This window comes from Pongo abelii, chromosome 21 (assembly GCF_028885655.2).
Source record: "Pongo abelii isolate AG06213 chromosome 21, NHGRI_mPonAbe1-v2.0_pri, whole genome shotgun sequence".
Taxonomy (NCBI): Eukaryota; Metazoa; Chordata; class Mammalia; order Primates; family Hominidae; genus Pongo; species Pongo abelii.
The window spans coordinates 20,258,950-20,286,729 of NC_072006.2; the positions used below are offsets into that span (position 1 = coordinate 20,258,950).

At 42.6% G+C, this 27,780-nt stretch overlaps 1 long non-coding RNA gene across 1 annotated transcript; it reads right to left on the minus strand.

The window, feature by feature from the left end:
- Positions 1-22,981: 22,981 nt before the first annotated feature.
- Positions 22,982-25,939, minus strand: LOC134760787 (uncharacterized). The gene is made up of 3 exons (XR_010138761.1): positions 25,526-25,939; positions 24,383-24,514; positions 22,982-23,927 (listed from the first exon to the last, which is right to left on the minus strand). It is a non-coding gene; the product is annotated as an uncharacterized LOC134760787 (long non-coding RNA).
- Between the last annotated feature and the right edge of the window lie 1,841 nt (positions 25,940-27,780).

Consider the following 27,780-nt stretch of genomic DNA (forward strand, 5'->3'; position numbering starts at 1 on the left):
GTGTGAGGACATCCAGGAGCCAAGGCGGAGAACCCTGGATGGCCTTACAAGATGGCTATCTAGTTGTATGTTCACCGCACTGGCCTCCCTTGAAACCTTCCCTGTACCACCAACCTACCCCTCCATTCACGGTGTGTGCATGTGTGTGCAGGCCCATGGTGGGCCAATAGCCCTGCCCCAGACATTGTCGGGTTCTTCGGGAGACTGAAGCCACAAGAGGTAACATGTGCAGCATTTAGTGGACAAGTTTCCTGCCACATGGAGAAAACTGGCTTCGGTGAGGCAGAAGAACAGAGTCAACATTAAAATAGAATGAGAAGACACAGAGAGAAAGAGAGCCAATGGCATTTCTGTTTCTGTTTCCAGTTTTGATTCCTTTAGTTGAAGCCTAGCCACATTCCCACACTTGGATTCTGTAATACATTCCAGGATTCTTACAATAAAACCTGTGCTTTATTTCACTGGCTTCAATTAGGATGCCATCTCCCACAGCAAAAATGTCTAACAAGCATATCGACCATATTCCTGACCTGAGCAATGTATACAGCGCACTGATGGTGATGATGCCAGCTTTAGGACCACGTGGAAAAAGCAGAGCAAGTATTTCAAGGGTTGGGGATAAATACAGGCAAAAAGTGCAAAAAGACAGATATAAAGCAGAATTTGATTTAGGGGAAGTTTAGGAAAAAGACAAAACTCTGCAGTCAGGAAGAGTCTTGAGAGACCCAGCCCTGGGCCACGTAACATGGCTAAGCCCCAGGGCCCAGGGGGACCAGACTCAGTGCCCATTCATGCCACTCTTGCAGGTCATACTGTAGCCAGTACAGGGGTCTGACCTTCCACTTCAAGGGAACTGACCATGTTTCAATCAAATAGTTGGTTTAGTAGAGAAAAGCCTGGACTAGTGTTGATGAGGCCCAGGTTATCGACTCCCTAGAGAACCCACAGTGATCTGGCTGAGCCTCTTTTTGCCCCTGTTCCTGAGCTGTTAAGTGAGAAGATTCAATGAGCTCTAAGGTATTTAATAGAAAACTGTTTTCAGTCAAACCCCAGCACATATAAATGTCAACATAGCTTATCTATTGTAACAGACCTAGAAATCATAAACAGGAATATTTCCTATGTAAACTGCCTGCAGCGAATGCTCTAGTTGGGACATGCTTGGGGCCCAGTGCAAACTCTTCCCAGACCCACTCCAGCCAATTATCCTTGGCCTCTCCTTCAGCACTCCTGTAAAATATTAGGACCCAGGGAACATGTAGGAAATGCCTGAGCCAGATGATCTTCCCAGCGGTTTCTTTCTGCCACATAAACTCTGGGCATGTCCAACTCCATCCATAGCCTCCCCATCCATCATTCTATCCTCACCCCAGACACATTCCTCTTTTTCTTTGGAAATGTGTCTCTCACCAGCCTTGTTTGAATGAGATGACCTGAAACATATGTGCAGAATCAAAAGTTAATAATAAAACCCTGTTTGTTAGGCACTCAGTCCTGGTTCCTGGGACCACAGAAACAATTGTTGATTTTTCCCTTTTGAAATCACACACAGTGCAGCCACAGGAGCCCAAGGCGAGCCACTCGCAGACTCAGAAGTGATCCCAATCGTCTAATGCCGCCTGGCCCCAGTGCTTCCCGGAGTACATGAAGCCCTCTGCATTGTCAGGATCTTGCATGAGTCTAGCGGGGAGAAGCAAAAATGAGCCTCTGCTGGAGAAATTGTCCTGCTGGTTTTGTTTAAGAGCAAGTGTCTTTGTCAGTTTGGCTTGGCTTAGTGGGGGATGGAGGATCCCAGTTTTTATTAATATTAAAGTTCCATCTACCTAAATTTTTGTGCCTATTATTTATTTTCTCCAAGAATCAAAATACAAGAATTAATAAATTAAAACCACAGTGAGATACCTTCTCACACCAGTGAGAATGGCTATTATTAAAAAGTCAAAAATCAAAAGATGCTGGTGAGGCTGTGGAGAAAAGGGACTGCCTATATGCTGTTGGTAGGAATGTAAATTACTTCAGTCCCCGTGAAGAGCAGTTTAGAGATTTCTCAAAGAACATGAAACTCAGCTACTATTCGACTCAGCAATCCCATTACTGAGTATATATCCAAAAGAAAACAAATCGTTCTACCAAAAAGACAAATGTATTCACATGTTCATCCCAGCAGTATTCACAATAGCAAAGACATGGAATCCACCCAGAGGACCATCAATGGTGAATTGAATAAATAAAATGTGATACATATACATCATAGACTACTACACAGCCATAAAAATGAACAAAATTATGTCCTTTGCAGCAACAGGGATGCAGCTAGAGGCCATTATCCCAAGTGAATTAGTGCAGGGACAGAAAACAAATACCGCATGTTCACACTTATAAATAGGAGCTAAACATTGGGTACCCATGGACATAAAGATGGCAGCAATAAACACTGGGGACTGATAGAGGAGGGAGGGAATTAGGGGAGCAAGAATTGAAAAACTAGCTTTTGGATACTATGCTCAGTACCTGGGTGACCGAATCAATCATACCCCAAACCTCAGGATCGTGCACCATTCCCAGTAACAAACCTACACACATACCACCTGAATTTAAAAGTTAAAATTATGTTTCCTAAAATATATATTTTTTTATATATTATATATATATAAATGCTTATATATATATAAGCATTAATCAACTCAACCTTGGGAACCATTCTTGTGATTGGGCATTAACTTGCGTCAATTGACAAATGAGGAGGAAGGATGATCATTAGAAAACAGATCATGGCAACTCCTCCTAGGAACCCTTCTGTTTATTCTCTTCCAAATAATCATAAACCTTTACTGTTAACTTATATGCTATGTTATGACATATTATACTTCCTCAACTTGATGCTGATGTACTTGACAAGTGACATATTTTTTTCAAACGTAAGTTTTCTACTATGCCTAAGGTAATACCTTGCATACTATAAATATTTTTAAATTTATAAATGAAAAGACTGTGTGTATATGTAACTGTATTCTGTAAATTAACAGAGCTATCACTGATATTGGCTAATTTTGAATAAATGAGTAGGGTTTACTTATAAAAAAAAGAAAGAAAAAAGATGCCCATCTGGACATCTGATCTTGTGGCCCCCACCCAGGAACTGACTCAGCACAAGAGGACAGCTTCAATTCCCTATGATTTCATCTCCTACCTAACCAGTCAGCACTCCTGGCCACTGGCTTCCTCACACCCACCAAGGTGTCCTTAAAAACTCTGATCCCCGAGGGAGGAGCCAAGATGGCCGAATAGGAACAGCTCCTGTCTACAGCTCCCAGCGTGAGTGACGCAGAAGACAGGTGATTTCTGCATTTCCATCTGAGGTACCGGGTTCATCTCACTAGGGAGTGCCAGACAGTGGGCACAGGTCAGTGGGTGCACGCACCGTGCGTGAGCTGAAGAAGGGCGAGGCATTGCCTCACTCGGGAAGTGCAAGGGGTCAGGGAGTTCCCTTTCCTAGTCAAAGAAGGGGTGACAGACGGCACCTGGAAAATCGGGTCATTCCCACCTGAATACTGTGCTTTTCCGACGGGCTTAAAAAATGGCGCACCAGGAGATTATATCCTGCACCTGGCTCAGAGGGTCCTACGCCCACGGAGTCTCGCTGATTGCTAGCACAGCAGTCTGAGATCAAACTGCAAGGCGGCAGCTAGGCTGGGGGAGGGGCGCCCGCCATTGCCCAGGCTTGCTTAGGTAAACAAAGCAGCTGGGAAGCTCGAACTGGGTGGAGCCCACCACTGCTCAAGGAGGCCTGCCTGCCTCTGTAGGCTCCACCTCTGGGGGCAGGGCCCAGACAAACAAAAAGACAGCAGTAACCTCTGCAGACTTAAATGTCCCTGTCTGACAGCTTTGAAGAGAGCAGTGGTTCTCCCAGCACACAGCTGGAGATCTGAGAACAGGCAGACTGCCTCCTCAAGTGGGTCCCTGACCCCTGACCCCCGAGCAGCCCAACTGGGAGGCACCCCCAGCAGGGGCAGACTGACACCTCACACGGCCAGCCGGATACTCCAACAGACCTGCAGCTGAGGATCCTGTCTGTTAGAAGGAAAACTAACAAACAGAAAGGACATCCACACCAAAAACCCATCTGTACATCACCATCATCAAAGACCAAAAGTAGATAAAACCACAAAGATGGGGAAAAAAACAGAGCAGAAAAACTGGAAACTCTAAAAAGCAGAGTGCCTCTCCTCCTCCAAAGGAACACAGTTCCTCACCAGCAACGGAACAAAGCTGGATGGAGAATGACTTTGACGAGCTGAGAGAAGAAGGCTTCAGATAATCAAATTACTCTGAGCTATGGGAGGATATTCAAACCAAAGGCAAAGAAGTTGAAAACTTTGAAAAAAATTTAGAAGATTGTATAACTAGAATAACCAATACAGAGAAGTGCTTAAAGGAGCTGATGGAGCTGAAAACCAAGGCTCGAGAACTACGTGAAGAATGCAGAAGCCTCAGGAGCTGACGCAATCAAATGGAAGAAAGGGTATCAGTGATGGAAGATGAAATGAATGAAATGAAGTGAGAAGGGAAGGTTAGAGAAAAAAGAATAAAAAGAAACGAGCAAAGCCTCCAAGAAATATGGGAGTATGTGAAAAGACCAAATCTACGTCTGATTGGTGTACCTGAAAGTGACGGGGAGAATGGAACCAAGTTGGAAAACACTCTGCAGGATATTATCCAGGAGAATTTCCCCAATCTAGCAAGGCAGGCCAACATTCAGATTCAGGAAATACAGAGAACGCCACAAAGATACTCCTCAAGAAGAGAAACTCCAAGACACATAATTGTCAGATTCACCAAAGTTGAAATGAAGGAAAAAGTGTTAAGGGCAGCCAGAGAGAAAGGTCGGGTTACCCTCAAAGGGAGGCCCATCAGACTAACAGCTGATCTCTCAGCAGAAACTCTACAAGCCAGAAGAGAGTGGGGGCCAATATTCAACATTCTTAAAGAAAAGAATTTTTAACCCAGAATTTCATATCCAGCCAAACTAAGCTTCATAAGTGAAGGACAAATAAAATCCTTTACAGACAAGCAAATGCTGAGAGATTTTGTCACCACCAGGCCTGCCCTAAAAGAGCTCCTGAAGGAAGCGCTAAACATGGAAAGGCACAACCGGTACCAGCTGCTACAAAATCATGACAAAATGTAAAGACCATTGAGACTAGGAAGAGACTGCATGAACTAACGAGCAAAATAACCAGCTAACATCATAATGACAGGATCAAATTCACACATAAAAATATTAACTCTAAATGTAAATGGACTAAATGCTCCAATTAAAAGACACAGACTGGCAAATTGGATAAAGAGTCCAGACCCATCAGTGTGCTGTATTCAGGAAACCCATCTCATGTGCAGAGACACACATAGGCTCTAAATAAAAGGATGGAGGAAGATCTACCAAGCAAATGGAAAACAAAAAAAGGCAGGGGTTGCAATCCTAGTCTCTGATAAAACAGACTTTAAACCAACAAAGATCAAAAGAGACAAAGAAGGCCATTACATAATGGTAAAGGCATCAATTCAACAAGAAGAGCTAACTATCCTAAATATATATGCACCCAATACAGGAGCACCCAGATTCATAAAGCAAGTCCTGAGTGACCTACAAAGAGACTTAGACTCCCACACATTAATAATGGGAGACTTTAACATCCCACTGTCAACATTAGACAGATCAACGAGACAGAAAGTCAACAAGGATACCCAGGAATTGAACTCAGCTCTGCACCAAGTGGACCTAATAGACATCTACAGAACTCTCCACCCCAAATCAACAGAATATACATATTTTTCAGCACCACACCACACCTATTCCAAAATTGACCACATAGTTGGAAGTAAAGCTCTCCTCAGTAAATGTAAAAGAACAGAAATTATAATAAACTATCTCTCAGATCACAGTGCAATCAAGCTAGAACTCAGGATTAAGAATCTCACTCAAAACTGCTCAACTACATGGAAACTGAACAACCTGCTCCTGAATAACTACTGGGTACATAACGAAATGAAGGCAGAAATAAAGATGTTCTTTGAAACCAACGAGAACCAAGACACAACATACCAGAATCTCTGGGACACATTCAAAGCAGTGTGTAGAGGGAAATTTATAGCACTAAATGCCCACAAGAGAGAGCAGGAAAGATCCAAAATTGACACCCTAACATCACAATTAAAAGAACTAGAAAAGCAAGAGCAAACACATTCAAAAGCTAGCAGAAGGCAAGAAATAACTAAAATGAGAGCAGAACTGAAGGAAATAGAGACACAAAAAACCCTTCAAAAAATAAATGAATCCAGGAGCTGGTTTTTTGAAAGGATCAACAAAATTGATAGACCGCTAGCAAGATTAATAAAGAAAAAAAGAGAGAAGAATCAAATAGATGCAATAAAAAAATGATAAAGGGGATATCACCACGGATCCCACAGAAATACAAACTACCATCAGAAAATACTACAAACACCTCTACACAAATAAACTAGAAAATCTGGAAGAAATGGATAAATTGCTCGACACATACACTCTCCCAAGACTAAACCAGGAAGAAGTTGAATCTCTGAATAGACCAATAACAGGAGCTGAAATTGTGGCAATAATCAATAGCTTACCAACCAAAAACAGTCCAGGACCAGATGGATTCACAGCCAAATTCTACCAGAGGTACAAGAAGGAACTGGTACTATTCCTTCTGAAACTATTCCAATCAATAGAAAAAGAGGGGATCCTCCCTAACTCATTTTATGAGGCCAGCATCATCCTGATACCAAAGCAAGGAAGAGACACAACAAAAAAAGAGGATTTTAGACCAATATCTTTGATGAACATTGATGCAAAAATCCTCAATAAAATACTGGCAAACTGAATCCAGCAGCACATCAAAAAGCTTATCCACCATGATAAAGTGGGCTTCATCCCTGGGATGCAAGGCTGGTTCAATATATGCAAATCAATAAATGTAATCCAGCATATAAACAGAACCAAAGACAAAAACCACATGATTATCACAATAGATGCAGAAAAGGCCTTTGACAAAATTCAACAACACTTCATGCTAAAAACTCTCAATAAATTAGGTATTGATGGGATGTATCTCAAAATAATAAGAGATATCTATGACAAACCCACAGCCAATATCATACTGAATGGGCAAAAACTGGAAGCATTCCCTTTGAAAACTGGCACAAGACAGGGATGCCCTCTCTCACCACTCCTATTCAACATAGTGTTGGAAGTTCTGGCCAGGGCAATTAGGCAGGAGAAGGAAATAAAGGGTATTCAATTAGGAAAAGAGGAAGTCAAATTGTCCCTGTTTGCAGATGACATGATTGTATATCTAGAAAACCCCATTGTCTCAGCCCAAAATCTCCTTAAGCTGATAAGCAACTTCAGCAAAGTCTCAGGATACAAAATCAATGTTCAAAAATCACAAGCATTCTTATACACCAATAACAGACAAACAGAGAGCCAAATCATGAGTGAACTCCCATTCACAATTGCTTCAAAGAGAATAAAATACCTGGGAATCCAACTTACAAGGGATGTGAAGGACCTCTTCAAGGAGAAGTACAAACCACTGCTCAAGGAAATAAAAGAGGATACAAACAAATGGAAGAACATTCCATGCTCTTGGGTAGGAAGAATCAATATCGTGAAAATGGCCATACTGCCCAAGGTAATTTACAGATTCAATGCCATCACCATCAAGCTACCAATGACTTTCCTCACAGAATTGGAAAAAACTACTTTAAGGTTCATATGGAACCTAAAAAGAGCCCGCATCACCAAGTCAATCCTAAGCCAAAAGAACAAAGCTGGAGGCATCACACTACCTAACTTCAAACTATACTACAAGGCTACAGTAACCAAAACAGCATGGTACTGGTACCAAAACAGAGATATAGATCAATGAAACAGAACAGAGCCGTCAGAAATAATGCCACATATCTACAACTATCTGATCTTTGACAAACCTGAGAAAAACAAGCAATGGGGAAAGGATTCCCTATTTAATAAATGGTGCTGGGAAAACTGGCTAGCCATATGTAGAAAGCTGAAACTGGATCCCTTCCTTACACCTTATACAAAAATCAATTCAAGGTGGATTAAAGACTTAAACGTTAGACCTAAAACCATAAAAACCCTAGAAGAAAACCTAGGTATTACCATTCAGGACATAGGCATGGGCAAGGACTTCATGTCTAAAACACCAAAAGCAATGGCAACAAAAGCCAAAATTGACAAATGGGATCTAATTAAACTAAAGAGCTTCTGCACAGCAAAAGAAACTACCATCAGAGTGAACAGGCAACCTACAAAATGGGAGAAAATTTTCGCAACCTACTCATCTGACAAAGGGCTAATATCCAGAATCTACAATAAACTCAAACAAATTTACAAGAAAAAAACAAACAACCCCATCAAAAAGTGGGCGAAGGACATGAACAGAAACTTCTCAAAAGAAGACATTTATGCAGCCAAAAAACACATGAAAAAATGCTCACCATCACTGGCCATCAGAGAAATGCAAATCAAAACCACAATGAGATACCATCTCATACCAGTTAGAATGGCAATCATTAAAAAGTCAGGAAACAACAGGTGCTGGAGAGGATGTGGAGAAATAGGAACACTTTTACACTGTTGGTGGGACTGTAAACTAGTTCAACCATTATGGAAGTCAGTGTGGTGATTCCTCAGGGATCTAGAACTAGAAATTCCATTTGACCCAGCCATCCCATTACTGGGTATATACCCAAAGGACTATAAATCATGCTGCTATAAAGACACATGCACACGTATGTTTATTGCAGCACTATTCACAATAGCAAAGACTTGGAACCCACCCAAATGTCCAACAATGATAGACTGGATTAAGAAAATGTGGCACATATACACCATGGAATACTATGCAGCCATAAAAAATGATGAGTTCATATCCTTTGTAGGGACATGGATGAAATTGGAAATCATCATTCTCAGTAAACAATCGCAAGAACAAAAAACCAAAAACCACATATTCTCACTCATAGGTGGGAATTGAACAATGAGAACACATGGACACAGGAAGGGGAACATCACACTCTGGGGACTGTTGTGGGGTGGGGGGAGGGGGGAGAGATAGCATTGGGAGATATACCTAATGCTAGATGATGAGTTAGTGGGTGCAGCGCACCAGCATGGCACATGTATACATATGTAACTAACCTGCACATTGCTCACATGTACCCTAAAACCTAAAGTATAATAATAATAAATAATTTAAAAAAAAAAAAGAAAAAAGAAAACAATAGAGAAAAAAAAAAAAAAAACTCTGATCCCCGAATGCTCAGGGGGACTGATTTGACTAATCATAAAACTCTTGTCTCCCATGTAGCCAGCTCTGTGTGAATTACTCTTTATTGCAATTCCCCTATCTTGATAAATCGGCTCTGTTTAGGCAGCAAAGTGAACCCACCGGGCAGTTACAGTGTAAAGTCAGGAGGGACAGAGCTGGGAGTCCAGCCTCGCCTTTCCTGGTTGCCCGGTGCGTGACAGGGCCTCTGCTCCTCCTTCCCAGGCAGGAGGGGTCCCTCCTTATTTGAATCATAGGCCTTCAATTTCTTCATCATTTCTACATCTCCACAAGTTCATGCATGACTCTGTGAAGCACAGAAATGTGAAAAGCCTGTTTCTGCTGAGCAGCGAGGAAGACACAGCAGGAACAGATACATCCATGATAAGAAGAGGAGGTGGAAGGGGTCTCTGTAGCATTCCTGGCAGGGCAGAGCCCTGGGACGCTAAACCATTAAACCTGGCCACAGAATGGAGACCTGTAACAGAGGCAGGGCCACCTGACAGCCACAGTACAGCCTGAGAGATGTGCCACGTCAGTGGCCATCTGCAAGAGTAGGGGTGGAAACCCAGGTGAGGTGGGGCACAGGGAGGAAAACAGGTTCACAGAGGGTGCTTCGCGGGTCATCCAGACAGTGTCACATTTTCCTGCCACCACCCTCCCTGCAACTGGTGCCTGAGGTGGAGGGTGGCATTGTGAAAATGAGCCCTTAATCTGGGGGATCTGCCCTGACTCGGGTTGGTTTCAGAAGTGAGTAAAATTGGAGACCACCAGCTGGTATTGGAGAATTGGTCAAGAAAACCCACACATCTGGTGTCAGAAGTGAAGTATTGAGAGTAATAGTGGAGTACTGCGGAAAGCAGTGTGTTTTTCCTATTCACTCCCTCATGAGAGAGTGGCAGAGACCACAGATACCATTTATGCTGAGTTTATCGGACCTCAGCACCACCAGCTAATAACAATGTAGCCAGTTCCTCTTTTTGGGACACTGCCCTTCTTTCAAGTGTTCTATAAACAAGGCTGCAATGACAACTACAATAGCCGAGTCATTCTGCTCACTGTAAGATATTTCCTGAAGGCACATTACTTGAAGTGGAAAACTTTCTCATGCAAGTTGCAAAACTGCCCCCAGGAGGGGTCTTCCAAGTTGTTACATCCAAGAGAGTATGGAATGCTTCAAATCTGTACATCACTATGTGTGTCTGTGTGTGTATGTGCCTGTGTGTATATATATGTGCTTGTATGTGTATGTGCCTGTGTGTATATATGTCTGTGTGTATTCATGTATATATGTATTGTGTGTGTATGTGTGTCTGTGTGTGCCTGTATGTGCATATGTATATGTTTGTGTATGTGTGTGTGTTCTTGTTTATGGAGCTTTGCAATTGTTAATTTTAAAATACTACATTATTGTGTCCTCTATTTTTTTATCAACAGTAAATATTTTTCGATATGAACTGACCCTTTGTTTGAATGTGTATGTATGCATTACCTGTGTGTGGCTTTATTGCATTTTCTATCCTGGTTATCACCTGTTTTAGTTTTAACAGCCTCCTGCCACTCTATATACTACAGATATTAACAATTTTTAGGATAATAGTGCAATGTATTGTCTAAATCAGGACATTTGAGAGTAGAAGTGTTACAGTCAATAATTATGCATGAAAACAGGCATAAACCAGGACTCTCTGGAGCAAATCAGAATCATAGGACATCTAATCATCGGCCCCAATTGCAACTGTTTTTTCTGAGTTGCCATTTGCCTTTCAATTTTGCTTAAAATTTGATAGGCAGAGATTTGAATGTTTGTAGAATCAAATCTTCTCTCTTAATAGCTTCTCCTATTTATATTTTACATTTATTTATTTATTTATTTATTTATTTTATTTTACTTTAAGTTCCAGGATACATATGCAGAATGTGCAGGTTTGTTACATAGGTATACATGTGTCATGGTGGTTTGCTGCACCTATCAACCTGTCATCTGGGTTTTAAGCCCCAACTGCATTAGGTATTTGTCCTAATGCTCTCCCTCCCCTTGCCCCCTACCCCAACAAGCTCTGGTGTGTGTTGTTCCCCTCCCTGTGTCCATGTGTTCCCACTGTTCAGCTCCCACTTATGAGAACATGTGGTGTTTGGTTTTCTGTTCCTGTGTTAGTTTGCTGAGGGCCATGGCTTCCAGTTTCATCCATGTCCTTGCAAAGGACATGATCTCGTTCTTGGTTTTTTTTTTTTTTTGAGACAGAGTCTCACTCTGTCACCCAGGTTGGTGTGCAGTGGCACAATCTCCACTCACTGCAAGCTTCGCCTCCCTGGTTCACGCCATTCTCCAGCCTCAGCCTCCCAAGTAGCTGGGACAACAGGTGCCCACCACCATGCTTGGTTAATTTTTTGTATTTTTAGTAGAGACAGGGTTTCACTGTGTTAGCCAGGATGGTCTCAATCTCCTGACCTCGTGATCCACCCACCTCAGCCTCCCAAGATCTCATTCTTTTTTTTGGCTGGATAGTATTCCATGGTGTATATGTACCATATTTTCTTTATCCAGTCAGTCATTGATGGGCACTTGCATTGGTTCCATGTCTTTGCTATTGTAAATAGTGCTGCAATAAACATATATGTGCATGTCTTTTTACAGTAGAATGATTTATATTCCTTTGGTATATACCTTTGGGTATACACCCAGTAATGGGATTGCTGAGTCAAATGTTATTTCTGGTTCTAGATCCTTGAGGAATCGCCACACTGTTTTCCACAATGGCTGAACTAATTACATTCCCACCAACAGTGTAAAAGCGTTCCTATTTCTCCATAGCCTCACCAGCATGTATTGCTTCCTGACTTTTTCATAATCACCATTCTGACTGGTGTGACATGGTATCTCATTGTGGTTTTGATTTGCATTTCTCTGATGATCAGTGATGTTGGAGTTTTTTTCATGTTTTTTGGCTGCATAAAATGTCTTCTTTTGAGAGTGTCTGTTCACATCCATTGCCCATTTTTTGATGGGGTTTTTGTTTTTTTCTTGTAAATTTGTTTAAGTTCTTTATAAATTCTGGATATTAGACCTTTGTCAGATGGGTAGACTGCAAAACTTTTCTCCCATTCTGTAGGTTGTCTGTTCACTCTGATGATAGTTTCTTTTGCTATGCAGAAGCTCTTTAGTTTAATTAGATCCCATTTGTTAATTTTGGCTTTTGTTGCAGTTGCTTTTGGTGTTTTTGTCATGAAGTCTTTGCCCATGTCTACATCCTGAATAGTATTGCCCAGGTTTTATTCTAGGGTTTTTATGGTTTTAGGTTTAACATTTAAGTCTTCAATCTATCTTGAGTTAATTTTTGTATAAAGTGTAAGGAACGGGTCCAGTTTCAGTTTTCTGCATATGACTAGCCAGTTTTCCCAGCATCATTTATTAAATAGGGAATCCTTTTCCCATTGCTTGCTTTTGTAAAGTTTGTTGAAGATCAGATGGTTGTAGATGTGTGGTATTATTTCTTAGGTCTTTGTTCTGTTCCATTAGTACATAGGTCTGTTTTGGTCCCAGTACCATGCTGTTTTGGCTAATGTAGTCTTGTAGTATAGTTTGAAGTCAGATACTGTGATGCCTCCAGCTTTGTTGTTTTTGTTTAGGATTGTCTTGTTTATACAAGCTCTTTTTTTAGTTCCATATGAAATTTAAAGTAGTTTTTTTCTAATTCTGTGAAGAATGTCAGTAGTAGTTTGATGGATTAGCATTGAATCTATAAATTACTTTGGGCAATATGACCATTTTCACAATGTTGATTCTTCCTATTCATGAGGATGGAATGCTTTTCCATTTGTTTGTGTCTTCTCTTATTTCCTTGAGCAGTGGTTTGCAGTTCTCCTCGAAGAGGTCCTTCATGTCTTCATTAGCTGTATTCCGAGGCATTTTATTCTCTTTGTAGCAATTGTGAATGGGAGTTCATTCATGATTTGGCTCTCTGCCTGTCAATTGTTGGTATATAGGAATGCTTGTGATTTTTGCACATTGATTTTGTATCCTGAGACTTTGCTGAAGTGGCTTATCAGCTTAAAGAGTTTTGGGGCTGAGACAATGGGGTTTTCTAAATACAGAATCATGTCATCTGCAAACAGACATTTTGACTTCCTCTCTTCCTATTTGAATACACTTTATTTCTTCTCTTGCTTGATTGCCCTGGCCAGAACTTCTAATACTATGTTAAATAGGAGTGGTGAGAGAAGGCATCCTTGCCTCGTGCTGGTTTTCAAAGGGAATGCATACAGCATTTGCCCATTCAGTAAGATTATGGGTTTGTCATAAATAGCTCTTATTATTTGGAAATACGTTCCATCAAAACCTAGTTTATTGAGAGTTTTTAACATGAAGGGATGTTGAACTTTATTGAAGGCCTTTTCTGCATCTATTGAGGTAATGATGTGGTTTTTGTCAATGGTTCTGTTCATGTGATGGATTACATTTATTGATTTGCATATATTGAACCAGCCTTGCATCCCAGGGATGAAGCCAACTTGATCATGATGCATAAGCTTTTTGATGTGCTGCTGGATTTGGTTTGCCAGCATTTTATTGAGGATTTTCACATCGATGTTTATCAGGGATATTGGCCTGAAGTTTTCTCTTTTTGTAATGTCTCTGTCAGGTTTTGGTATTAGGATGATGCTGGCTTCATAAAATAAGTTAGGGAGGAGTCTCACCTTTTCAGTTGTTTAGAATCATTTCAGAAGAAATGTTACCAGCTTTTCTGTGTACCTCTGGTAGAATTTGACTGTGAATCTGTCTGGTCCTGGGCTTTTTGTGGTTGGTAGGCTATTAATTACTGCCTCAATTTCAGAACTTGTTATTGGTCTATTCAGGGATTCGACTTCTTCCTGTTTTAGTCTTGGGAGGCTGTATGTGTCCAGGAATTAATCTATTTCTTCTAGATTTTCTAGTTTATTTGTGTAGAGGTGTTTATAGTATTCTCTGATGGTAGTTTGTATTTCTGTGGGGTCAGTGGTGACATCCCATTTATGATTTTTTATTGTGTCTATTTGATTCTTCTCTTTTTTCTTCATTATTAGTTTAACTAGTGGTCTATTTTGTTAATTTTTTTCAAAAAAAACAGCTCCATATTCATTGATTTTTTTGAAGGGTGTTTCCTGTCTCCATCTCTTTCTGTTCTGCTCTGATCTTAGTTATTTCTTGTCTTCTGCTAGCTTTCGGGTTTGTTTGCTCTTGTTTTTCTAGTTCTTTTAATTGCGATGTTAGGATGTTGATTTGAGATCTTTCCAGCTTTCTGATACGGGCATTTAGTGCTATAAATTTCCCTCTTAACATTGCTTTAGCTGTGTCCCAGAGATGCTGGTACATTGTCTCTTTGTTCTCATTGGTTTCAAAGAACTTCTTGATTTCTGCCTTAATTTCATTATTTACCCAGGAGTCATTCAGGAACAGGTTGTTCAATTTCCATGTAGTTGTGTGGTTTTGAGTGAGTTCCTTAATCCTGAGTTCTAATTTGATTGCACTGTGGTCTGAGAGACTGTTATGATTTCAGTTCTTCTGCACTTGCTGAGGAATGCTTTACTTCCAATTATGTGGTCAATTTTAGAATAAATGCCATATGGCATTGAGAAGAATGTATATTGTGTTGATTTGGGGTGGAAAGTTCTGTAGATGTCTATTAGGTCCACTTAATCCAGAGCTGAGTTCAAGTACTGAATATCCTTGTTAATTTTCTGTCTTGTTGATCTGTCTAATATTGACAGTGGGGTGTTAAAGCCTCCCACTATTATTGTGTAGGAGTCTAAGTCTCTTCGTAGGTCTCTAAGATCTTGTTTTATAGATCTGAGTGCTCCTGATTTGGGTGCATATATGTTTAGGATAGTTAGCTCTTCTCATTGAACTGATCCCTTTAGCATTATGTAATGCCCTTCTTTGTTGTTTTTGATCTTTGTTGGCTTAAAATCTGTTTTATCAGAGCTAGGATTGCAACCCCTGCTTTTTTTTTTTTTTTTTTTTTTTTTTTTTTTTTTTGCTTTCTATTTGCTTGGTAAATTTTCCTCTATTCCTTTCTTTTGAGCCTATGTGTGTCTTTGCACTTGAGATGGGTCTCCTGAATACAGCACACCGATGGGTCTTGACTCTTTATCCAATTTGCTAGTCTGTGTCTTTTAATTGGGGCATTTAGCCCATTTACATTTAAGGTTAATATTGTTATGCGTGTATTTCATCCTGTCATCATGATGCTAGCTGGTTATTTTGCACATTAGTTGATGCAGTTTCTTCATAATGTCACTGGTCTTTATATTTTTGTGTGTTTTTGCAGTGGCTGGTACTGGTTTTTCCTTTCCATATTTAGTGCTTCCTTCAGGAGTTTTTGTAAAGCAGGCCTGGTGGTGATGAAATCCCTTAGGATTTGCTTGTCTGGAAAGGATTTTATTTCTCCTTTGCTTATGAAGCTTAGTTTGGCTGGATATGAAGTTCTGGGTTGAAAATTCTTTTCTTAAAGAATTTTTTTTTTTTTTTTGAGATGGAATCTCACTCTGTCACCCAGGCTGGAGTGCAGTGGCACAATCTTGGCTCACTGCAAGCTCCACCTCCTAGGATCATGCCATTCTCCTGCTTCAGCCTCCCAAGTAGCTGGGACTACAGGTGCCCGCCACCCTGCCCAGCTAATTTTTTGTATTTTTAGTAGAGACAAGGTTTCACTGTGTTAGCCAGGATGGTCTCAATTGCCTGACCTCATGATCCACCTGCCTCAGCCTCCCAAAGTGCTTTAAGAATGTTGAATATTGGCCCCCGCTCTCTTCTGGCTTGTGAGGTTTCTGCTGAGAGACCTGGTGTTAGTCTGATGGGCTTCCCTTTGCAGGTGCCCTGACCTTTCTCTCTGGCTTCCCTTAATATTTTTTCCTGTGTTTCAACCTTAAAGAATCTGACAATTATGTGTCTTGGGGTTGCTCTTTTCCAGGAGTATCTTAGTGGTGTTCTCCGTATTTCCTGAATTTGAACGTTGGTTTGTCCTGCTAGGTTGGGGAAGTTCTCCTGGATAACATCCTGAAGTGTGTTTTCCAACTTGGTTCCATTCTCCCAGTCATTTTCAGGTACTCCAATCAATTGTAGGTTTGGTCTTTTTACATAGTTCCATATTTCTCAGAGGTTTTGTTCATTCCTCTTCATTCTTTTTGCTCTAATCTTGTCTGCATGCCTTATTTCCGAGGTCTTCAAACTCTGATATCCTTTCTTCTGTTTGATCAATTTGGCTACTGATACTTGTGTATGCTTCACAAAGTTATCATGCTGATTTTCAGCTCCATCAGGTCATTTATGTTTCTCTCTACACAGTTATTCTAGTTAGCAGCTCCTGTAACCTTTTATCAAGACTCAGCTTCTTTGCATTGGGTTAGAACATGCTCGTTTAGCTCAGTGGAGTTTGTTATTACCCACCTTCTGAAGCCTACTTCTGTCAATTCATCCATCTCATTCTATATCCAATTCTGTGCTCTTGCTGGAGAGGTGTTACAATCATTTGGAGGAGAAGAGGCATTCTGGCATTTGGAATTTTCTGCATTTTTATGCTGGTTTTTCCTCATCTTTGTGGATTTATCTACTTTTGATCTTTGAGGCTGATGACCTTTTGATGGTGTTTTTCAGGGGCGGGGGGGTATTTTTGTTGATGTTGTTGTTATTCTTGCTGTTTGTTAGATTTGTTTTGTTTTTTCTAACAGTCAGGCCCCTCTTCTGCAGGTCTGCTGCAGTTTTCTCCATGCACCAACCTGCCCCATGGGATATACATGGATTATTTTCCCAGTATGGACACTGGTGTCCACAATACCACCTGTAAGTCAGCAGAGCAGAGCTCAGTAGGACAAATGTCAGCTCTCCTGCAGGACTGTCTACACCCGGAGTAGAAACCACAGCCATTGCCATGCTGGTCCATTGCTCTGGCCATCTGAGCTTGCAGTTGTGCCATTCGCTGACTGGGCTCAGTGCCCCAATGTGCTCTCCCACACAGGAAGCTCTAGATCCTCAAAAATGGCTTGAAGAGAACTGAAAGGTGTTCCTCTGGGATGTCATTCAAGCCAAGTGCATCAGCAGCCCAGAAGGATCTCCTTCCTCACTACAGCCCCCAAGCTAATTACACGAGGTTTTTCAAGATGAACTATTGATTTACTGTCCACTGCCTCAAGCTAGTGTCTTGGAAATGAACACCACAGCCTGAGAGCAGGAGGACTCATTCTATGAATATGTGCAGGTGAAACCCTGCCTTGCAGCTCATGGAAACTCTAATCTCCCACCGATTTCATGGCATGGAGCATCTCTTCCCCTTGGTTCAAACCCTGCAGGGACCAGAGCTCTCCAGGGTCTTCCCCAGCACCAAGCCCATGGCCACACCAGGAACTGCTCCAAACAGAGCTTCTTGCCATGGGGTAGGGGACCACAGTCCTTCTCCCCCAGGCTAGGGTACCTCTGGTTTCTGCTCAGGGAGCTGCAGGGGGAGTCAGGCTACAGATTCTCCACTCAGAAGCTTCTCATCTGCTTTGTATTCATCTCTTCTAGTTAGTGATATCTTTGGTGTGCTTAACATTCAGAGCAGAGCAGTTTTTAAAACCCACCTCTTCTATATGATAGAATTGTTTTCAGTAATAAGCAATGACAAATTTACAAAAATAAAAACAGTATAGTATTGGCACAGGTCATCATATATATCAGTGGAACAAAATTTTCTGGAAATAGACTATGCATATACGATCAATTTTTTTTTTTTTTTTGGAGACGGAGTTTCGCTCTTGTTGCCCAGGCTGGAGTGCCATGGCGTGATCATGGCTCACCGCAACTTCTGCCTCCCAGGTTCAAGCGATTCTCTTACCTCAGCCTCCTAAGTAACTGGGATTACAGGCATGTGCCACCATGCCCAGCTAAGTATTTGCGTTTTTAGTAGAGATGGGGTTTCTCCATGGTGGTCAGGCTGGTCTCAAACTCCCGACCTCTGGTGGCCCCCCGCCTCAGCCTCCCAAAGTGTTGGGATTACAGGAGTGAGCCACCACACCCAGCAATTAATTGATTTTTACAAAGTTGCCAAGGTAATCCAGTAGGGAAAAGATAGTCTCTTCAAATGGTGCTGGAACAAGTGAACAATCATATGCTTAAAATAATTTCAACCCTTACCTTCCACCATATGCAAAAATAAACCAAAATGAATCATAAACTAAATGCAGAAGCTAAAACTACAAAACTTCCAGAAGAAAACATGAGGAAAAAATTTTGTGACGTTGGTTTGAAAAGTTGTGGCTAGAATACCAAAAATGACTCATAAAAGAAGAAAATGATAAACTAGACTTGATAAAAATGAAAACCTTTTGTTTTTCAAAGAGACACTATTAAGAAAATCAAAATCCACACACTGAGAGAAAATATTTACTGATTAAGGCCTGCATACCTGATAAAGGAATTGTATCTGAATGTATATAAAGAAATCTCGAAACTCAACAATAAGAAAACAAACAGTCTAACTTAAAAAGATGGGAAAAGATTTGAGGAGACACTCCATTTAGAAGAGCTATGGGTAGTCAGAGGCTCTGCATCACTAGGCAAGAGGGAAATGCAAATGAGCCCTCACCTCACCTCACACTAAAATGATTAAAATTAAGAGTACAGACAGCAAGCTGGGGGCAGTGGCTTATGCCTGTAATCCCAACACTTTGGGAGACTGAGGCAGGATGATTGCTTGAGCACAGAAGTTCAGGACCAGCCTAGGAAATATAGCAAGACCTCATCTCTAACAAAATTTTAAAAATTTAAAAACAATAGCCAGGTATGGTAGCGCATGATTTTAGTCTCAACTACACAGGAGGCTGAAGTGGGAGGGTCGCTTAAGCCCGAGAGGTCGAGGCTGCAGTGAGCTATGATTGCACCACAGCATTCCAGCCTGGATGACAAAGAGAGACCCCATATCATATACATACATACATACATATGCATATACATATATATATATATGTGTGGCTATATATACATATGGCTATATATATATGTGGCTATATATGGCTATATATATATATGTGGCTATATATGGCTATATATATGTGGCTATGTATGGCTATATATATATATAATTTAAACAGAAGAATACTGATAATGACAAGTGATGGTGAGGTATGAAGCAAATGGAACTTTCATACTTGGCTGGTGGGAATGTAAGTAGTACCACATTTTCAAAAAGAGCTTGGCAGTTTCTAATAAAGTTAAGTATATGTAATTGCCCAGTGGGTTCTTCCAGCCCATTATACAGACAAAATCAATTTGCTGAGACCATGCCATTGCAGTAAATAAAGAGTTTAATTAACGCCAGGCCAGCCATGCAGGATAACTCAAGTTATCACTCAATCATTCTCCTAGAAGGCTCAGAGGTTATGGTTTTTCAAGGGCTGTTTGGTGGGCCAGGGTCTAAGGAATGGGTGCTGCTGCCCGGCTGGGGATAAAATCATACGGGTGTGGAAAACAGTTCTTGTGCACTGAATCCACCTCTTTAGAGGGGGGGCATGGGACCATTGAGTCACAAGCCTCAAGTCTAGGTAGCATCACCTAGTTATCAGAAATGCAGAAGTCTGGGGGAAAAAAATCTCAAAAGGCCAATCTTGGGTTCTACAATAAGAATGTCATCTACAGGAGTAACTGTGAAGTCACACATCTTGTGACTTCTGGAACAATGGCTAGTATTGGTTAACTACACCTGCATCTTAGCAGAATTCAGCCCCTCTCAAAATCCTAAGCTTGTGGCCTTTCATTAGTTTTACAAAGGTGCCTTAGTTTGGGGGAAGAGCTATTATCGTCCTTGCTTTAAAGTTAAACTATAAACTAAATTTTTCCCAAAGTTAGCTTGGCCTATGCCAAGGAATGACCAAAGACAGCTTCGAGTTAGAAGCAAGATGGAGTCGACTCTGTCAGATTTCTCTCACTGTCATAATTTTGCAAAGGCGATTTCACATATATTTACCATACAACCCCGTAGTTAGACTCTTAGGTTCTAACCCAAGAGAAATCATCAAATTGTTCATCTAAAAAGGGTGAGTTTTAATCTGTGCAAATTATACCTCAATAAACTTAACTTTAAAGGTAAACAGTCATGTGATAATCAGTAATAATCATTATTTTCTTGGTTTGTTCTTTAGATTTAAGATTAACAGTTTGAATGGAAGCAGAAATTTCTGCTAATGTTATTAATCAAATTCAGCAAAATATTTCCTGGGAGAAAACAAAAGAACTTTTGCCTGACGAATGCAAGTCCTTTTAAATTGTCAGATCCAGAGAGAGTTAAATGAGACAGCAATCGCATCCTACCCAACTTTGAGCTATGTGAACATCTCCTGAAACCACTTCCTAACGACACAAGTAGCTGTAAATTAACTGAATAATGCCACACCAGACACTATTACCCACACCCTACATACAGCTTAACAATGTACGGCCCATCACTAATCAATGTTATTTCTGTAAACCAGTGAGAATCCCTGACAAACAACTTTGTATCAGCCGCCTCCCTGTCCCCTGCTACTTTTTTTGCCTTTAAAAACCTGCTTGTAACAAAGGCCAAATGGAGCTCAGAGCCACGGTTACTTGAGGCTGAGTCTTTCAGGTAGCTCTCCTCACCTTGACTCAAGTAAATTCTTTAAGTTATATTTTGTGTTTCAGTCTCCTCCTTTTAGCTTTACATAAGAACCAAAATTTGCTCTTACCAAAAAAAAAAAAAAAAAAAGGAAAAGAAAACCTCAAAAGTCATTCTCTATTTCACTGTTTTAAATTTTAATCATAAATTAAAACTGAATGGTCACATAGAATGACAGAATTAATAACTCAAGTTCTCTTCATTGCCTTTACAGATACATTGCAATCATGTTTTATTTAGAATTGAAACCACCTCTGCAAAGATTATGACAGTGACAGAAATCTAGCATGGCCAACTCCATCTTGCTTCTAGCCTCACAGGCGGGCTGTCTTCACTCATTCCTGGGTATGGGCCAAGATAACCATGAGAGGAATTTGGCTTATGGTTTAACTTGGAGGCAAGGATAAAAGTCCCTCTCCAAAATTAACTCCCTCCTGGCTCAGGGACTGAAACTACTAAAAGGCAATGAGATTAGCATTACAGGAGAGGGCTGAATTCTGCTAAGATGTCAGCATAGTTCCTATAATCCCTTACTGCTCAGGAGTCATGTGGCCAGAGGTCACAAGATTTGTGATTTCCCCAATTGTTCCTATAGGTAACATTACTTATTGTAAAATCTAAGATTGGCCTTTTGAGATGCTTTTCAGATATTTGCATTCTGGCCACTAACTGAGCCCATCTGAACCCATGACTCAACTTGTCCTGTGGCCCCACCCAGAGGTAGACTCAGTGCATGAGGACCATTTTCCACATCCCTATTAATTAATCCCCAGCTAGTCAGCAGTACTAATTCCCTAGTCCCCTACTTACCCAGTTATCCATAAAAACCCTAGCCTCTGAGTTCTCAGGGAGTCTGATTCAAGTGATGACTCCAGTCCTCCCTCTCAGAGGCCCTGCATCAATTAAACTCTTTCTCTACTGCAATACCATGGCCTCAGTGAATTGGTTTTGTCTGTGCAGTAGCCAGGAAGAACACATTGGGTGATTACAGAACCAACAATGTAAACACAGGAATGTGGAGGACTATGGGGTTTGAAGCCATCAACTGCAAAGACACACCCGAGTCAAGCTCAAATAATCCTGCATGGCTGTGGATGGACCCTCAAAACAAAATCAGATGGCTAAATCTAGGTGTGCCAGGGGCTGCCTCTGTAGGTGAGAGTTCTCCAATTAACTGTTCTGTAGAAAATACTTTTTTAATGGATAATACATGTCTGTTAATTTGAAGCTTATATATAATATACAAACTGACAACCAAAATGAGTGATTGCAGCATAACTCTCAAATCACCAAGGCTTTTTGAGCCAGCTGGAGGATGTGCTCAGGAGAAAGTCAAGTCACAGAGGCATCTGTGGCTCTTTTATCCAAAGAAGTTCTTAGGGGGGTTCTTATATAGACATTTTCCTTAAAAAGGAGGGGGACAGCAGTGAGAGAAATGATTACATATTTGTGAGATTTGAGTTAATGCCAAGTAAATCTACATTTTACCTAAGATAAGGTGAACATTTGAAGAAAAAGGAAATGGAGGAAGCAGAGGTCTTGGGGAGGGTGAAGGAATGATGAGCTTAATCTCGTGCTTTGTCTTTGCTTTGTACCTGGGAAGATCAGCTAGCAGTCTTTTGAAAGGCCTAGTTTCTGTTTAACTCTTAGGGAAGAAAACCTAACAGCTGTTCACAAGGGAGGGGTTAGTGAGGTTACGTCTGATCTCCCATCTCACCATGGCCTTGAATTCAGCTTCCAAGGTTCCCCTGGCGTTCCATTGGCCAAGAGGGGATCCATTCAGTCAGTTGAGGGAGCTTGGAATTTCTTCATTTCTCAATACACATTGTATATATATATATATATTCAACAATAATCAAAGCAATTGTTTAGAGCTTAGACCAACAAGAGGTTTTTTTCAGGAAGCAATATTTTATCACTGACACTGTTTAGTATTGCCAGTGCACAGTCATAACAACAAGCAGAGAGATGTCAGACAGTTTTATTATTGTTGTAAAATTCTCTACAGGCAAGGCCTTCTCTGCCTGCACTGGAGGTCCCTCCTTGGGGCACCTGTGTCAGTTTCACTGTGACCTATAGCATGGGCACTGACTTTCTCCCCTGTCAAGACCCCAAGCCCCAGCTTGTTGGATGCTCCCTGCTTCTGCCAAGAACCCTCCCCTCTTCCCAGCGCTGATGCCCTCATCTCTCTTTGCACCACTTGTTGGGTGAATGTAGCAAGACCAAGTCACAGAGCCCTCAATATCCTTCTGTGGTAAACTGTCAATGAGAGATACAACACAGACATGTCCTTTGGTTACTCCCGTAACAGATCTCTCTGATGAAAGGATTTCAGAAGCCAACAGAGCTCCAGTGGGTGGTCTGCCTATATGGGGGTTCCTCACAGCCTCTCAGTGCCACAAACACCCATATGTGCATCCACTCCGTAAAACTGACGGGGCTGCTTTCACCTATTAGCTAGGAAGGCACAAGACAAGGAGTCAGAAAGCTGGCCTGGTCACTGTGCCCCCTGAATAAGACACGGAGCCTTTGGACAAATCACATCCCATCTCTGGTTCTGTTTCCTCATCCGTAAAATCAGAGAACCAGACCAGGAGGTCTTTAAGACACTTCCATGCCCCAGGGTTAAATGGCTTGCCATATCTGTTACTCTGAGTTACCTAAGGAAAAACCACTAAGTGAAAATGGGAGAAAGTGCCCTGTAGCTAACTTATCTGCTCATTATCTCAAATGATTGTTTTTACTCAACTGACTGAAGGGACTTGCTGTCTGGTGTTTTTAAATCATGACAATTTTAGACATAATGAAATTACCTTTGCAAAATTTTGACAGCGAGAGAAATCTGACATAGTTGACTCCATCTTGCTTCTAACTCCAAGCTGTCCTTGGTCATTCCTTGGCATAAGCCAAGCTAAGTTTGGAAGGAATTTAGTTTATAGTTTAACCTTAAAACAAGGATGATAAGAGTCCTTCCCAAAACTAAATCAGCTTCGTAAAACTAATGAAAGGCCACAGTTAGGGTTATAAGAGGGATTAAGATATAGATGTAGTTAACTAATACCAGCCATTGTTCTGAAGGTCACCAGACTTGCAACTTAACCAATTGCTGCTGCAGATGACATCACTACTATAGAACTTAAGATTGGTCTTTTGAGATAATTTTCAGATTTTTGCATTCTGGCAACTGACTGACCCCACCCAGAGGTGGACTCATGGCTCATGACCCAATCAGTCCTGTGGTCCCCATTCAGAGGCAGATTCCATGAAGGAGGACCATTTTCCACACCCCTATGATTGCATCCCAGCCAATCAGCAGCACCCATTCCCCAGCCCTCTGCCCACCAAACCATCCTTGAAAACTCTGACCTCTGAGCCTTCAGAGAGACTGAGTGAAACCTTCACCTTCCATATCGCTGACCTGGCGTTCATTAAACTCTTCTTTTCTTCAATACCCTGGTCTCAGTGAGCTGATTTGGTTTGTGCTGTGGCAGGAAGCACCTGTTGGGTGATTACAGTAACACATGAAAGAGGAGAGCCTAGCCTTTGAAAGAGGAGATGCTTGAGATAGTTATGCTAATGAATCAAAAATTAAAGAAAATGAGCTTAAAGGACAGGGTAGCCCTGAAGCACCATCCCCCAGCTCTCTGAGCTACCTCCTCTATATCTGCTCCCTTCCTACATCTAGTCTTTAAACACCTGCAGGGCAAGTACCACCCTCTGTGGCCTCCTGAGCTCTGTGAAGACCTCTCCAGAGTCTGTCCCTGCCTGCTGCCTGGGGCCAGATGTCCCTAAAGAGCCCACCACCCAGCGCTCAGGGCCGTGAAGATGGTGGCCGAAAAGGGGCCATCCCATCCTGAGGAGTGGGAGTGAGTGGGTGTCATCTTCAGGCTTGTTGCGGGTAGGGGACTGCCATTATCACACCTTCACCTTCGGACGGAGGATAAAAGACGTGCTCCCACCACAAGGGGCGAGGGAGGCCCTGCAGCCCTGGGTGCTGAATCCCTTGTCCATATTCCAGGGCACAAAGCAGGATGAGATGAGGGATGCTGCAGAGGTGCAGAGGTCCCAGGAAAGAAAGCGGAGAGGCAGACAGGGGCGCCCCTCGCACTTCCTTCTGTCTGGGTGTGGCCTGAACTCCACATCTCACCCTCCCAAGGACTCAGGGGGCAGAGGATACATGGTTTGTGCCCATTTACAGCTTTTCAACCTGCTAACCCTCCATTGGGAAATATTACTTGTCCACAGAAAGTTGCCTTGCCTCTTGCGAATGTGAAAGACGAGCCATGTCAACTCTGGCACCATCATGCCACTGCAGGTCCCTGCACTGCTCCCTCCTCCCAAGCCCTCAGGGCCCACTAAGCGCACACACGGTGCCTGCTCCCCATGCCAGGTGGCACTGCCCACCAACCCAGCCCCATGCCCACACACAGTTCCTCCAACGATTGACCTACCCGTTTTTGAAAACCTGATGTTTAAGAAATGTGAAATTAAAGATTTCTAACCACTTACACAATTGTCCATTCTTTCACAAATAACGAAGAGATGACCTTGCAATTTGGGTTTCCACAGTGCCCTACAAAGAGAGGGGACTTTCCTCCACACTCTCATCCTGAAAGAAATGGGCAGCCCACAGCCTTCCAACTTCCAAATCCGTCAAATGAAGGGAAGAGGTGTGTCCGGAATTGGTTCCTTCCAGTGGGTTCTTGGTCTGGCTGACTTCAAGAATGAAGCCGCAGACCCTCACGATGTTACAGTTCTTAAAGATGATGTGTCTGGAGTTTGTTCCTTCAGATGTTCAGGTGTGTCCAGAGTTTCTTCCTTCCAGTGGGTTCGTGGTCTCGCTGACTTCAGGAGTGAAGCTGCAGACCTTCGCAGTGAGTGTTACAGCTCTTAAAGGTGGTGCATCCAAAATTGTTTGTTCCTTCTGGTGGGTTCGTGGTCTCACTGACTTAAGGAATGAAGTCACAAATCCTGGTGCAGTGAGTGTCATAGCTCATAAAGGTAGTAGAGACCCAAAGAGGCAGCAGCAGCAAGATTTATTGTGAAGAGCCAAAGAACAAGGCCTCCTCAGCATGGAAGAGGACCCAAGTGGGTTGCCCCTGCTGGCTCAGGTGGTCGGCTTTTATTCCCTTATTTGGCCCTGCCCACATCCTGCTGACTGGTCCATTTTACAGAGTGCTGATTGGTCCATTTTACAGAGTGCTGATTGGTACGTTTACAATCCTTTAGTTAGATACAGAGCACTGATTGGTGCATTTACAATCCTTTAGCTAGACACAAAAGTTCTCCAAGACCCTACCCCATCCAGAAGCCCAGCTGGCTTCACCTCTCAGAGGGACCAAAATCACGAGTTAGATTGGGTGCATGGAGGCCAGCTGGCAGCACACCAACCACAGGACCTCTGCCTGTGCATTTTCTAGGGGCTGTCAGGATGACAGGAAGGCCCTGGTGCCAGCATCCTGGTGCCCAAGGGAGAGTGCTAGGAGGTCCCCAGATACCTAAAGGCGGGTTCACAGGGGTACAGACCACCCCCAAAGGAAAATCCCCAGTGCCCAGTCCCTGCGCCCCTGAGGGAAGCTGCCCCCAGGTACTGTTCTAGTCAACGTTGATCAGCAGCCTACAGGCGGACCCTCGCAGGACCAACCACACGGGATGGGCACAGGCGGACCCTCGCGGGACGCACCACGCAGGAGGGGCACAGGGCTGGGAGGGAAGGCGTATCTATTGACAGCAAATCAGAGAGGCCCTGGTGGGCTAGCATCGGGCCAAAAATCACCTGATGTGAGGTCCTGCATTTGACCTCAAACATTAATTATCCAGAAATGATATAGAAGAGACTCAAATTACCAGCAGTTCCTGTGGAACTGCAGAACATTTTTAACTCCTCAGAAGCCTCCATATGAACCAATACTGACTTGGCTATTAGAACTGTTAGTGTATGAGCTGGGGCATCTGCGGAGGCTCCAAGGAGTTCTGTGGCTGCCGCCAGTCACCTCCCTGTCTCTGCCTCCATCACCCTCACATCGCTAGTATCCACTCCATCTTCTTCTTGCAGTTCATACCTGAGCTTCAGACGTGTTTCATCTACCCGCGAGGCCTTTCTGCCTGAGCATCTCACAGACACCTAAAAGTGAACACAGCACCCACTGTCCACCTGCCACAATCACGCCATGACCGTTCCTGTCAAGCCTGCAGCCCAATTCCCACGGCTCCAGGTGGCCCCAGCACCACCACAGCCCCCAGCCTAGACGCCTGAGTGTTGTCTCGAATCCATCCCCGTTCCTCTTCCTCACCCTCTGCCAACACCACTTACCATAGGGCATCCTCTGCTGACCAGTGACTGCCCGCCCTGGCTCTGGCCACCAGCATCTCCTGCTATCAACACCCCCTTCCTGGACCACAACAACAGCCTCCCATTTGGTCTCTTTTCTTCATTTCACTTCCTCTGGTCCATTCACCGAAGAGCAAGCAGAATTATTTTTCAAAATGCAATTCCAATTGTTATCACACCCCTTCTCCACATTCCTCATCTCCTGCAGAGTAAAACCCAAACCCTGCAGCAAGGCTTCTGCGGGCCCTTGTGACCCAGCTCCTGCACTCTCTCCCAACCTGCCTGCCACTCCTAGTCTATGTAGGACCCCCTCCCCCTTGCTGTACATTTGTCCCTACCACGCTGTCAGTAAGTGCTGTCAGTAGGCACTCCCATTTCAGCCCACCCCAACTCCTTGGTAAGTCTCCACCCCTCCTAGCAAATGTCAATTCTG